General features: G+C 42.4%; 1 protein-coding gene across 1 annotated transcript in view; it reads right to left on the bottom strand.

Moving 5' to 3' along the window:
- The window catches only part of PAQR8 (progestin and adipoQ receptor family member 8), a 124,471-nt gene that overhangs the window by 92,641 nt on the left and 18,512 nt on the right, over positions 1 to 13,318 (bottom strand). The window lies entirely within an intron of this gene.

The raw sequence follows: 13,318 nt of genomic DNA, 5'->3' as shown, positions 1-13,318 counted from the left end.
TCGCTTCTGCTGGGCCACAATGGGAACTCCATGTTTATTTTTATTACAGAGTACATCTTACATAAAATGTATTGTCTTCCTTCAGATGGCTATCTTCTTCAATGGAATTAGCTGATTTTATAAATCTTGCATAGTCAGGAAAAGGATGGGAACATCTATCCTGAGGCCCCATGGTATCTGTTACCAAAGTGCTTTACAAAAAAAATGATAGCAATTTATCCTGCTGCATCGAGGAAATTTCGGCATAATCTCCCCATCATTAGGAATTCACTATAAAATTTGCTGGGAGTTTCATAAATGTAAACTAGTACCTCACTACTGGGAGTTCCCATCATGGCTCAGCGGTTAGCAAACCCAACTGGTATCCATGAGGATGCAGGTTTGATCCCTGGCCTTGCTCAGTGGGTTAAGAATCTGGTGTGGCCATGAGCTGTGGTGTAGGTCTCAGATGTGGCTTGGGTCCTGTGTTGCTATGGCTCTGGCCTAGGCTGGCGGCTACAGCTCTGATTGGACCCCTAGCCTGGGAACCTCTATGTGCTGTGGGTGTGGCCCTAAAAAGACAAAAAAAGACCAAAAAAGTACCTCATTATTGTACTACTTTGTATTTGGTAACTTTTCTGCAAATTGTGGCTGAGATTGTCACGTTTATTGTTATTTGAATTTCCTCTTGTGTGTTAACATTCGTGGGAATATTGACCACATTTTTATAAATTGGAAGGTACACTCTCACCTCCATCACCAATTTAGAAGAGAAGTGAAAGGATTTCTGATGAGTAAAATTCAAGTAGAAGCAACTTCCTAATCTGTTGGAAAGAGCATGCGACTCGGAGTCACTGAATGTAGCCTTGAGTTCTGGCTGAGTCAGTTACTATTTGTGTTGTTTTGAAAAGGTTTTAGACTATCAATGGAAAGACCTCAAAGTAGGCCAGATCCTACCTATTCTGATTCCCTCCCATTTTTTCTTCCCAAAGAAAGCTGAAAATGACAGAAAACAAAAATGGAAACTGTTCAGAAGGCTTTCAGTCTCCCCTGAGGCTCAACAAGATGCTATATCGAGCAATACCCAGAAATACCCACATTACTTCTGCCCTCCACTTGGAAGGTGGGCTCTTCAACTCTCTACAACATCCAGGGCGCTGGGGCTGGCCAACACACTTCACTTAGTCTTGGGCAGTGGGTGTTTGGTGATACAAAGGTTGGTGGGCATCTGAAGTGGACACTTTGCTGGCAGAACAGAGAACTAGGCCAAGGTGCGAAGGTGTTCTGACCTAAAAACATTACTTCATGTTCAGTGGTCTCAAAACATTTACGAGAAAGAGAGCTGGCTGACATTAATGCCAGATGACATTAACAGACACTTTGCAAATGATAGTTATTGTAGCCTATTTAGGATTAGGGTTATTAGTTTTTCTTTACTTTTTTCAACAAACATTTATTGAGGCACTAAGCTAAGTGCTGGAAATATAGAAAGGAATGAAACAGCTCCTGCCATCAAGGGAGATCATAACTTAACAATGGAGACCACCACTTAAAGGATTATAACTACAACATGTAATCGTAACTAGAAGACAGTGTGGTAACCACAGCTGTCAAAGTATACGCAATGATGTTTTCTTGTTGTGAATTGTGTGTTTTATAATTTTAGTGTTCTTCTAAAAACATCTTGTACTTCTGATTATAAATCAAAATAGAGAAATTAGAGGCTGAAAACTTGGAAAAGAGGAGGCCAAAATATCACGATCGGAAAGTGATAAAACCACATATCTGAAAAACCCAAGAGAATCTACTAAAAAACTACTATAAACAATAAGAGAATATAGTAAGGTGGTTGCATTCAAAATTAACATAGAAATAATTAACCTTCATAACGTAAACAACTAGTCAGAAATACACAGAAAAGACCCCACTTACAAAAAAAAATTTTTAAAGATAAAACAGCTAGGTACAAATTTAACTATAGCTAAATAATACCTACATAAATAAAACTTTAGAACACCAGGGAGGAACACAAAAGATAATTTTTTTTTGTCTTTTGTCTTTTTTGTTGTTGTTGTTGCTTTTCTTGGGCCGCTCCCGCGGCATATGGAGGTTCCCAGGCTAGGGGTCGAATCGGAGCTGTAGCCACCGGCCTACGCCAGAGCCACAGCAACGCGGGATCCGAGCCGCGTCTGCAACCTACACCACAGCTCACGGCAACGCCGGATCGTTAACCCACTGAGCAAGGGCAGGGACCGAACCCGCAACCTCATGGTTCCTAGTTGGATTCGTTAACCACTGCGCCACGACGGGAACTCCACAAAAGATAATTTGAACAAGAGGAAAGCCAAAGCACATTCTGGGAGAAGATGATGACTTGGTGTCAAAAATATTTCTATTTGTTTGTCTGTTTTTGGCCTGGTCCATGGATTGCAGAAGTTCCTGGGCCAGGAATCGAACCCGTGACATAGCAGAAACAGAGCCATAGCAGTGACAACCCTGGATCCTTAACCCTCTGAGCCATGAGGGAACACCAATATGTCTGTTCTCTCTAAATTAATCCATGAATTTAATCCAGTCGCCTCCACCCTGATTTATTTAGCAAGCTGATCTAGAATTTATATAGAAAGAGAAGCAAACGAGAGGAATGAGGAAAATTTTGAAGTTAGGGAGAAGGGACCAGCCCTATCATATATTGAAATGTATTATAAAATTATAATTTTAAAAATAGTATACTACTAGTATATGAAGAAATGGATCAATGGAGCAGAATAGAGAGGTCCAGGAATGGATTCAAATACCTATGGAATTGTATATATAAAATAGGTGGCAAAGAGATGCATATGTCAATATGTGGAGTCGGGAAGGCAGTGTGGTAGATGCCCGGTGGACCAGTCACATGTCCCCTTCAGGACAAGGCACTGCTGCCCCCAGATGCTGGGAGTGTTGTTTGCTGAAAGCTCCTGGCTGAGCTCCTCCCCAGGAATTGCTCTCAGCCAAAGGGAGCAGCTTCACCCCAAACTATACCCCCAGGTCATTCATATCCAAGGACTGGCTGGCTGATGCGAGGGTACAATGCCTGGCCCTCTTCATTTAAGAGAGCTTTGAAAGGCTATTCCTGGTCCAGAGCTTGTGGAATTAATTGGCTGAAGCTTCGTTGATGTTGCATCTCAATTCAATTTCTCCTCTGCCCAATTTTGCCTCTTCACTCCCTTACAGTGTGATTCCTGGGTGCACTGCCCAGCAAACTTCTTGCACTCTTGTTGGATGCAAACCTCACATATTTAACTAGAATAAATTTCAGCTGAATCAAGGCTTCAACTGTAAAATTTTTAAAAATTAAACTAGAAGAAACTAGAGGAAAAAAATTTTATATCCTTGGTTGGTTTAAGTATTAGAATCCATTAAAAAAAAAGGTGGATACTACTTAGCCATAAAAAAGAACAAAATAATGCCATTTGCGGCAACATGGATGGAATTAGAGACTCTCATACTAAGTGAAGTGAGTCAGAAAGACAAATATCATATGATATCACTTATATCTGGAATCTAATATACAGCACAAATGAAACTTTCCACAGAAAAGAAACTCATGGACTTGGAGAACAGACCCCTACAGGTGCGGCTGTAAAAAAACATGAACTCCCCCCGTCCCCCGCCAAAACCCAGCATGTCTTTGACCTGGAAATTCTACTGCCAAGAATTTATTCTACAGACTTACTGTACTTAATGATATATTGCAGTTATTCATTGCAGTGTTTCTGTAATAATAAGTTTGATACCTGAAATGGATACAATGTTCTATCTCAATTAAAAAATTTTAAAAGTATAAGTAGATAAAAATTTGGAAAAAATCTGAAAACTCATCAACAGAGACTATGTTAAAACTTTTTAAAAGAAGAAAATAATCTGGAACCCAGAAGATATGTGTCTGGGGATTTGTAATGAATTTCACCTTCTCCAGGGGGAAGCCGAGTGTCTGAGAAGTTTCGAGAGTAGTTGGGTAAATAGATGAAGCTAGTGATCGGATCCATGATTGGTATGACCACTCTTTGGCTCGGGGAGTTGAGTCCTGTCTAAATGAGCCAAGGGCTAGAAGGGTCTTTCTGAAAGAACTATAAGAACTTGATGGTTAGGACTAGGAAAACTGAAAAGATAGGCCAATTAATTCTGAAGAGTTTCATCGATCCACACAAGGACTGGCACACGAATGTTCATAGCAGTATTACTCACAGTGGCTCCTAACTGGAAGCAACCTAAATGCTTGTTAAAGGTCGTGAATGGATAGGAGTTCCCATTGTGGCTCAGTGGTTAACGAACCCGACTAGTATCCATGAGGACTCGGGTTCGATCCCCGGCCTTGCTCAGTGGATTAAGGATCTGGCGTTGCCGTGAGCTGTGGTGTAGGTTGCAGACATGGCTTGGATCCTGAGTTGCTGTGGCTCTGGCGTAGGCTGGAAGCTACAGCTCTGATTCCCCCCCTCGCCTGGGAAGCTTCATATGTGACCCTAAAAAAAGACAAAAGCCAAAAAAAAAAAAGTTTGTGAATGGATAGACAAACTGTGTGACATCCATACACTGGAAAACAATTCCACATTAAAAATGAAACAACTATAGATGAATCTCAAAAAAACTCAGGCTTAGTGAAGCCAGCCACAAGAGACCAAACAGTGTGTGATCCCGTTGATACGAAACATCCATAGAAAGCAAACTATGGAAATAGAAATCAGATTCGTGGCAGAGGAGAGATGACAGTGATTAATAGCAAGGCTGCACCAGGGATCTTACTGGGGTGATGACATGTTCTAAAGCTAGTTTATGCTGATGGCTGCTCAATATGATAAATCTACTTAAAAATCATTGAATTGTGGGAGTTCGCTTGTGGTACAGAGGGTTAGGGATCTAGCATTGTCACTGCTAGCAGCAACTTCCACATGACTCAACTCCCCGAGTTGCTAGCATTGTCTCTGCTGTGGTACAGGTTCAGTCCCTGGCCTGAGAACTTCCACATGACAAGAGCATGGCCAAAAAAAAAAAAAAAAATCATCAATTTGTGCTCTTCATAGGCAAAAATGCCTCAGTAAAATTATTTTTAAAAAAATTCCAGCAGAGGATGGTGTCCACTTTGGTGTTTGGGGTAAACCTTTAGAGTGAAGAGGCTCAGTTGAGGCCTTTTTCTTCTTCTTCCAGCTCATATTTTTGGTTTTTTGGTGGCACCCAGGGCCTGTTGAAGTTCCTGGGCCAGGAGTCGAACTAGCACCACAGCAGTCACCCAACCAGCCATAGCAGCAACAATGCCAAACCCTTAACTCACTGAGCCATGAGGGAACTCCTCACACTTTGTTTGCTGCCAGCAAGAATCAGCATTCTTCACAAGGAATGGTGGGTCCCTGAAAGGGTCCGGAAGACGGTAGGGTTGAGGAACATGAGATGTCAGAAACTATCTTGCTGCAGAAGGAGAAAGAAAATAGGAAAGGGCTGGGTTAATGCAGGATGGCCCGAGCCCTGCTGGGGAACCCCGGGGGGCTTGAGAAGGAAGACCCTTCCCCTGCCAGGACTCAGGGCTGGAGCAGTGAAGGATAAACCCAAGCTGAGGTCAGAAGGGAGCACATTCTGCCAGACAGACAAGGAAATGGATTCCAAGTATGCCTGAGAGTTGGTGAGGTCTCCAGCCTGGATGGTCTTCTTCCTGGTGGCCAGGTGTGATGGAGGGAGCCACTCAGGTCCCAAACCTGGAGACGTGATGCTACAGAGACAAGACTACTACTGACACGTGCCCTTGAGAGACAAACTCAGAATGGGTGGAGCAGGAGATGCTTAGAGGTCCCTAAGATGGTGCTCAGTCCGTTAATTTCGTTACAGTTGATCCTTGACCAACTTGGGCACCTACCCTCCTGCAGTCAAAAATCCACATATAATTTATAGATGGATCTTTTTTTGCCTTTTTTTTTTTTTTTTTTTTTTTTTTGCTTTTTAGGGCTGCACTCACGGCATATGGAGATTCCTAGGCTCCCAGGCTAGGGGTTGAATTGGAGCTATAGCTGCAGGCCTATGCCACAGCCATAGCAATGCAGGATCTGAGCCGCATCTGGGATCTACACCGCAGCCCATGGCAACGCCAGAACCTTAACCCACTGAGCAAGGCCAGGGATCAAACCTGCGTCCTCATGCATGCCAGTCAGATTCGTTAACCGCTGAGCCACGATGGGAACTCCCATATAGTTGGCTCTTCACATCAATGGATTCCACCAACCTCAGATCAAGTAGGACTGTAACATTTACCAGTGAAAGGAATTCATGTATATGTGGACCCATACAGTTCAAACCCACGTTATTCAAGGGTCAACTGTATTCTGTGGCTGGTTCTGTGATGTTCTAGTAAGACACAGAGGTTGGCCAGCGAGCCATACTGATACTCACACTCCAAGGGCATTGCTGAGGGACCAACAGGTAAGACAGAGGTATGAAGGGGACTGGAGAGCATTGAGAGACTGCAGTCCTTGTGAGTAAAAACGCTAAGAAGGAAAGAAGGCCAGGATGCCACAGAACAGGAACAAGGCAAGGCATGGTGGCTCCATCACAGACCGAATTCTAATCCCAGGCTACCTCTCTCTATTTATGTATTTGTCCTTGAAGAAGCCACACAACCTTTCAGATCTTCAGCTTTCTCATTTGTAAAACAGAGAGATAGCAGTACCTTCTGCACACAGTTCTCATGTGGATGAAAAGATATACAGCATCTGAGTGTTTGGCCCAATCCCAGGCACACAGTGTCTGCTCAGTAAGTGCTGAGATTCTGTGCTATTACTGTTCTCTTCTTGTCTGAAAAGTAGCGAGATGGTGCAAGGGGGGACATCCTCTTTCACAAGCAGCAAATGACAGTGAAACCACATTTCCAGGAGAAAATGGTAAGTTAGACCTCAAGGGCATGAGCCAACCAAGACTTGGGTGTCCTAAGACCATCATTTTTCACCCTGTCTCTCTAACCCTGAAGCCAGCCAAAGTAAAGGCATCTTGGTGACTTCTGTCAACCACCAGCAGAGGGGACAAAGGTGCCTTCTGCTCTGGTGGGAGGAAGAATTAATGAGCTGTTTTGTGTTGCAACCTTCTCAGTCAGAATGTCAGGATTGGCTCCTTGCCTTGCTCCTGAACTGCTGCCAATAACCCATTTTAATGGATTTAATCCATTAAATTTAATCCCTCTTAAATTCTTAAAAGTGGCCTCAATGACTGTGAGAGTTTGGGAGGCAACTTTTGAACCTTAAATGTGCACAAATAAATTAGGTGTTTATTTAATATTGGGCCTGTTCGTCTGTATTTGTCATACAACAGATAGGATACATGCATTATTTACAGTGTCCTGGGGATTCAATTTCCTAAGATTTATGAGATGGTGGATGTGTTTGTACTTGAGTTAAATTATAAACGGTGGTCATCATCTATCATGTAAACTTAATATAAACCTCAAGGCCATGCTTTCCCATTTTTATAGCCAAGTAATGCCTTTATCTCTCAAAATCATGCCAAGGTCACCAAACTGTGTCCTGGCTTAGCCAGGATATTTTCTTTCTAGTAGGTGGTCCACAAGGAAGGCCACTGAACCTAAGTGTCATCAGGGATGTCAGTTTTTTTTTTTTTTGGCTGTGCCTGCAGCACAGAAAAGTTCCTGGACCAGGGGTTGAACCCTTGTCACAGAAACAATGCAAACCACAGCAGTGACAATGCCAGATCCTTAACCCACTGAGCCACCAGGGAATTCCAGGCATGTCTGTTATGCAATGTTATCTCTTAGCCTATTTTCTGCACTCTGGAAAATTCTATGACTTTGCCAATATTTAAAAAATAAATCCCTTTTGTGCTTAAATTAGCCATTGTTGGCTTCTATGGCTTACTATAGAGAATCCTGACTGATATATACTTTTTATCCATCAGTTTCTTCATGTAAAAATCGAATAGTGTTAAACATTACTAACCCTAAATTGGGTATTAAAATGTTAAGTAAGTAGTCTAATTGTCTTTCTTGCAAATAATTACCAAGAAAATTACTGCACATTTAAAAATGAAATTAGGCCACTCTGCTTCTTCTATTTTCTTTCCAAGAAATCTGCATGTCTTAAAATAGGAAAAAATAATGTCTTTGAGTGAGTTGGAAAGCCATCTTTTAAAAAAAAAACAAAAAACAGCTGTGAAGTATTTTGGTAGTAAAAACATTATAACTTGAATGCTATGGATATTGAAATCTTAATAAAAGGAATTATTTTTAAAAATTTTGAGAAACTTTGATCTTCTAGGAAGAAAGATGATAAAAATATATGCTGTTCTTATTTGAAGATGTTACTATTGGAGTTCCCTGGTGGCTCAGTGGTATAAGGATCTGGTATTGTCACTGCTGTGGCTCTGTTATTGCTGTGGCGAGGGTTCGATCACTGGCCAAGGAACTTTCGCATGCCACGAGCATGGCCAAAGAAAGAAAGAAAGAAAGATGTTACTATAGACATGTAAGAGACTTAGACACATGTCCATACCCAGCTGCAAGAGACAGCATGAGACGGAGGTTTTGTCCCAAGGAGCCATGTGTCCAGCAATCACCGAGAGGTCTGCTCTAAGAATAAAGGAGAAAATGGATATATAGATCTTCGCCCCATGGGTTTCTTCCATGTCAAAAATACAAACAACACTGTCATTTTATTTATTTATTTATTTATTTTTGTCTTTTTAGGGCTGCACCCGCAGCATATGGAGATTCCCAGGGTAGGGGTCAAATCGAAGCTACGGCTGCCGGCCTACACCACAACCACAGACAGCAATGCCAGACCCGAGCCGTGTGTGCAACCTACACCACAGCTCATGGCAACACTAGATCCTTAACCCACTGAGCTAGGCCAGGGATCGAACTTGAATCCTCACAGACACTACATCAGGTTCTTAACCCGCTGAGCCACAGTAGGAACTCCTCACATTATCTTTTTTTTTTTTTTTTTTGCTTTTTAGGGCCACACTCGTGGCATATGGAAATTCCCAGGCTAGAGGTCGAATCGGAGCTACAGCTGCTGGCCTACACCACAGCCACGCAACTCGGGATTTGAGCCATGTCTGAGACCTACACCACAGCTCGTGGCAATGCTGGATCTACGACCCACTGAGCAAGGAGAATGCAGGGATCAAACCTGCATCCTCATGGATTCTAGCTGGATTCATTTCCACTGCGCCGTGAAGGGAACTCCTCAAGGTCATTTTAGTATCAGCTTTTTGTAAGCATTTTTCTCATCTCACCAGAGCTGTTTCAAAGAGAAACGTTTAAAGAACTAGACAAAATGTGGAAATATATCAATTCATGCTCAGTACTCAGAAACACTATCTCATTCATTCTTCACTATTATCTGACAATCTAATAATAAAAGTAGCTATTATTATTTCTACTTTACAAACGGGCAAACTGAAGCTCAGAGAATTGGATCACTTAGCCTGAAACTGTATTGCTGGAAAATGATGGGATCTGGATTTGTATCCAGGACTTTCTGGCTCCCATATCAGAACACCAGCTTCCCTGCTCCAACTTTTATGATACTGAATACACATCATACGGAAACAGTAGTAAGATACTGAAGCACAGAATGAGTGGGGGTATTGTAAGAGAATGCATGCCTGTCTTTGAATGAGCTATGTGTCCAAGCTTGGACCAGTGCCAGCTGGGGTACCAGTAGAATTTATATATGAGAAGATTGTTGGCAGGTTTCCAGGGACTGTGGAGCCAGGGAGGGGTGCCAGAGGACTGTAGATAGGTACACACTGTTCCAATTTGGGAAGAAGGGAAGACAGTTGATTCTGTAAACTCTAAGTGCCAGTCCTGGGCAAAGTTCTTGAAGGGCAAATTGTACACATAAAAAGGAGGAGGCAAATAACTAGTAGGCACCAGGAAGTTTTCTGTGAGAAAGGAGGAGAAATTTCAGATGAATTTCACCGTGACTTTTTTTTTCTTTTTTGATAGGTTCAGAGACAAATGTTTTTATTGAGACAATGCCTTTTGCTTATTATAATGAGCAAGGATGTGCAGATTAGAGGATATGGATTCATAACAAGTTGAAAATCCATTTTTCTCAAATTAATAAGGAATTTAAAATTTCATCATTTCCAGGAAAAAAAACCTAATTTTTTTGGTTATTTATTTTAAAAAATGGAGACAAATGCAGATTTACATGTAAGAAATAAAACAGATTCTCTGTACACTACCCAGCTTTCTCCAGCGGTTATATTTTGAAAAACTATAGTACTATAGTAAAATCAGGTTATTGACACTGATATAATCCACTAAATTTACAACCTCATTCTGATTTCCCCAGTTTTACTTGTATTCATTTGTGTGTGTGTATTAAATTCTATACAACTTTATGGCCTATTCACCACTGCAATCAAGGTACTGAATAGCTTCAACTGAAAAATCACTTTTAATGGAGGAGAGGGAATTTTAATTAAGCCTTAGAGGACAAAGGCAGGGAAAGAATATTTCAGAAGAAAAAAGAGCAAAAAAGAAAATCAGAGGCATGGATGAGTATGGGAGGAGAGGAGAGGCACCAGCTTTCTCAAAGGGAAGGACTGCTAATTACACAAGAGGTAATGAAGTTAGTCAGATAAGAGGCACAGATGCATTATAAATGGCCTCAACATCAGGGCCCACATCACTTTATTCATTTATTTCAGGCAGAGGAAGTTCCAGAAGCAGAGATAGAACTTGTGCCACAGCAGGAACCAGAGCTGCAGCAGTGACAATGCTGGATCCTTAACCTGCTGAGCCACCAGGGATCTCTCACTTGTATTTAAAAATAGTACACCACCTAACTCTCAGACAGCATTCAGAGTCATCCTTGTGGCCTATGGCACAAAGAGGTATCCATGTTATTGCACTTGCTATTCCTTGTGCACAAAACATTCTTTTCCAGATACTCAGGTCTGGCTCCACCTCATTATTCAGGTCTGTTTATACGTCACCTCCACAGGGAAGCCTTCCCTGATTACTCATCCTAGAGTGCCCAACTTGCTCACTCTGCTCCACCTCCCTGCTTTATTTTTTCACAGCATTTACTTTTTTTTAAAATCTTACATGTTTCATTGCTTATTATTCCTTATTTTTTAAAAAAATCTTACATACATGTTTTGAAACTTATTATTTTCATAAAGCGTGTATGCTTTATGAGAAAAGAAATCTTTACCATTTTGTATCCCACTGTGGAGCACAGCACCACCACACAGTAGTGCTTCATAGTTGTGGAAGGAATAAACAGAATGCCTGTAGAAGTTGTGGCATCATTGGTCTTGTATCCCTCCTCCTATTTTTCCTTCCTAGTCTTTCTGACTTTGTGGGACTAGAACACACATATAAATGGAGAAGACTGTCATTACTCCTCTGCAGGCGTCCCAAATCTCCTTTTGAACCATACAGAAAGTATGTGTTGAGTACTGAGAGGACAGAAGGGTATTATGTATTCATGTGTGACCAGGCTCCAAAAAAGCCATTCACTGATTCACAGATTTTGTACCCACACTAGGTACTAGGCAGGAGCCAGAGAGACCGTAGCTTCAAAGAGCTCAGGGTCCAGTGTGGGAGGCAGGTGTAGAAAGGGAATGTCACCTACTGTTCTAGGAAACAACCAATGCTGCCCATCAACAAGCCACCAGCCACTACAGCCACTACAGCCCCCAGCGATGGGGCATCCTTTGGGGAACTCAGGATATAGAAAAGCAGGGTACTGGCCCTAGATAGTTAAGACGCATATCAAAGGAGTATTTTCAATGAGCTCAGGCTCTTGTTGCATCTTCCTATATACACAGAAGCACTAAAATCATTAACTTGAGGTGTCTGTTTCTGTGACTAAAAGTAATCTTTTGGTGTTTGACTACATTTTTTTTCTCCTAGCAAAAACTCTTATATGTCCTGGCTCCTCACTTAGCTCCTTGGAGCATCTCCTTAGGGTATCTCAGAGGCTGTGTCCCGGGCTATAGTCCTCAGTAAGTTCCCTGAATAAAACTTTCGATCCCCTTGAAGTTGGAAGTCCAGATTGTTGTCAGACAGCTCCAAGCATTTTAATGTTAGCAACTACTTTTTAAAAAACTAAAAGAAAATAAGTCTACCAACAGGCTGAGTTTACCAGGCCATGAGCCTGGCATTTGAGAGTGTTCAATGTCCCAGGGGCAAGGAGCCTCCCAATCATCTACACTGGACTCTGGAAGCCACACAGCTGGGTGTAGACGCAACATAACTAGAATCGCTCTGACAAAGCCTGAGTATTTTCCCTGTTACAGGATGAATTTAAGCACTTATTTCTCTAACAGTCTAAATCCTGTAGTGACCAACTTCTTGCACCAAGACTATCACTTCTGTGAACTTTGTTTTGTAATCAATCACTCGGGGAAACCTTTAATGCAAAGAGAGGAAGTGAGAAGCCAGAACCTGTAGGTTTTGTTTTATAAGGGTTTTTGTTTGTTCTTTACTTAAAGTTCTTTTAAATTTCTCTCTTCTCTCCCTTTTCTCTTTTTCATTCTGGCTTTCCCTTGGTGAGCACCAAGTTCCCAGAATTCTGCAGAATCCAACTCACGTGGTCCCTGCCAGGTGACACCCTTGCTCTGGACCAGCCTCTGAAGACCAACTCTCTTTTGTGCAAGGATCTGCTCTCAACTAACAGCCAGCTTGGAATAAGGGTGATAAACTCACCCACTTCAAGTGTTACTAGCAGCAAGATCAGTGGCCCAGGTATCCCAGGTCTAGGAAGGGTACCTGCCATCACGTGCTCCCTCCTGGGGAAAGTATTTGCAGTTCTTTAAATTTTTTAAAGTCAGTCAACTTCCCAGCCTAGGAAGTGCAGGCCCCTCAGCAGGTGGCGGGGAGAGATCTCCCCGGGTGGTCTGGGGAGGGAGACACCGTCCTTCCCATGAGGGTAAAGGCCGGCAAAGGGGGTCAAACGAGACCGTCGGCGAATTTAGGTAAACAGGCGCGGGTAACTCCGACTCGTTTTGAAACATTTTTGTAAGGTGGATATTTTAAATAGAAAATGTACTTTAAAAAAGTAACTAAGGGAGTTCCCGTCGTGGCGCAGTGGTTAACGAATCCGACTAGAAACCATGAGGTTGCGGGTTCGGTCCCTGCCCTTGCTCAGTGGGTTAACGATCCGGCGTTGCCGTGAGCTGTGGTGTAGGTTGCAGACGCGGCTCGGATCCTGCGTTGGTTGCTGTGGCTCTGGTGTAGGCCAGCGGCTACAGCTCCGATTCGACCCCTAGCCTGGGAACCTCCATATGCCGAGAGAGCGGCCCAAAGAAATAGCAAAAAGACCAAAAAAAAAAAAAAAGTAAC

This window comes from Phacochoerus africanus, chromosome 9 (genome assembly GCF_016906955.1).
Source record: "Phacochoerus africanus isolate WHEZ1 chromosome 9, ROS_Pafr_v1, whole genome shotgun sequence".
In the NCBI taxonomy this organism is placed as follows: Eukaryota; Metazoa; Chordata; class Mammalia; order Artiodactyla; family Suidae; genus Phacochoerus; species Phacochoerus africanus.
Note: the sequence above shows the minus strand (reverse complement) of the source record. Positions and strands in the feature narration are given on the sequence as shown.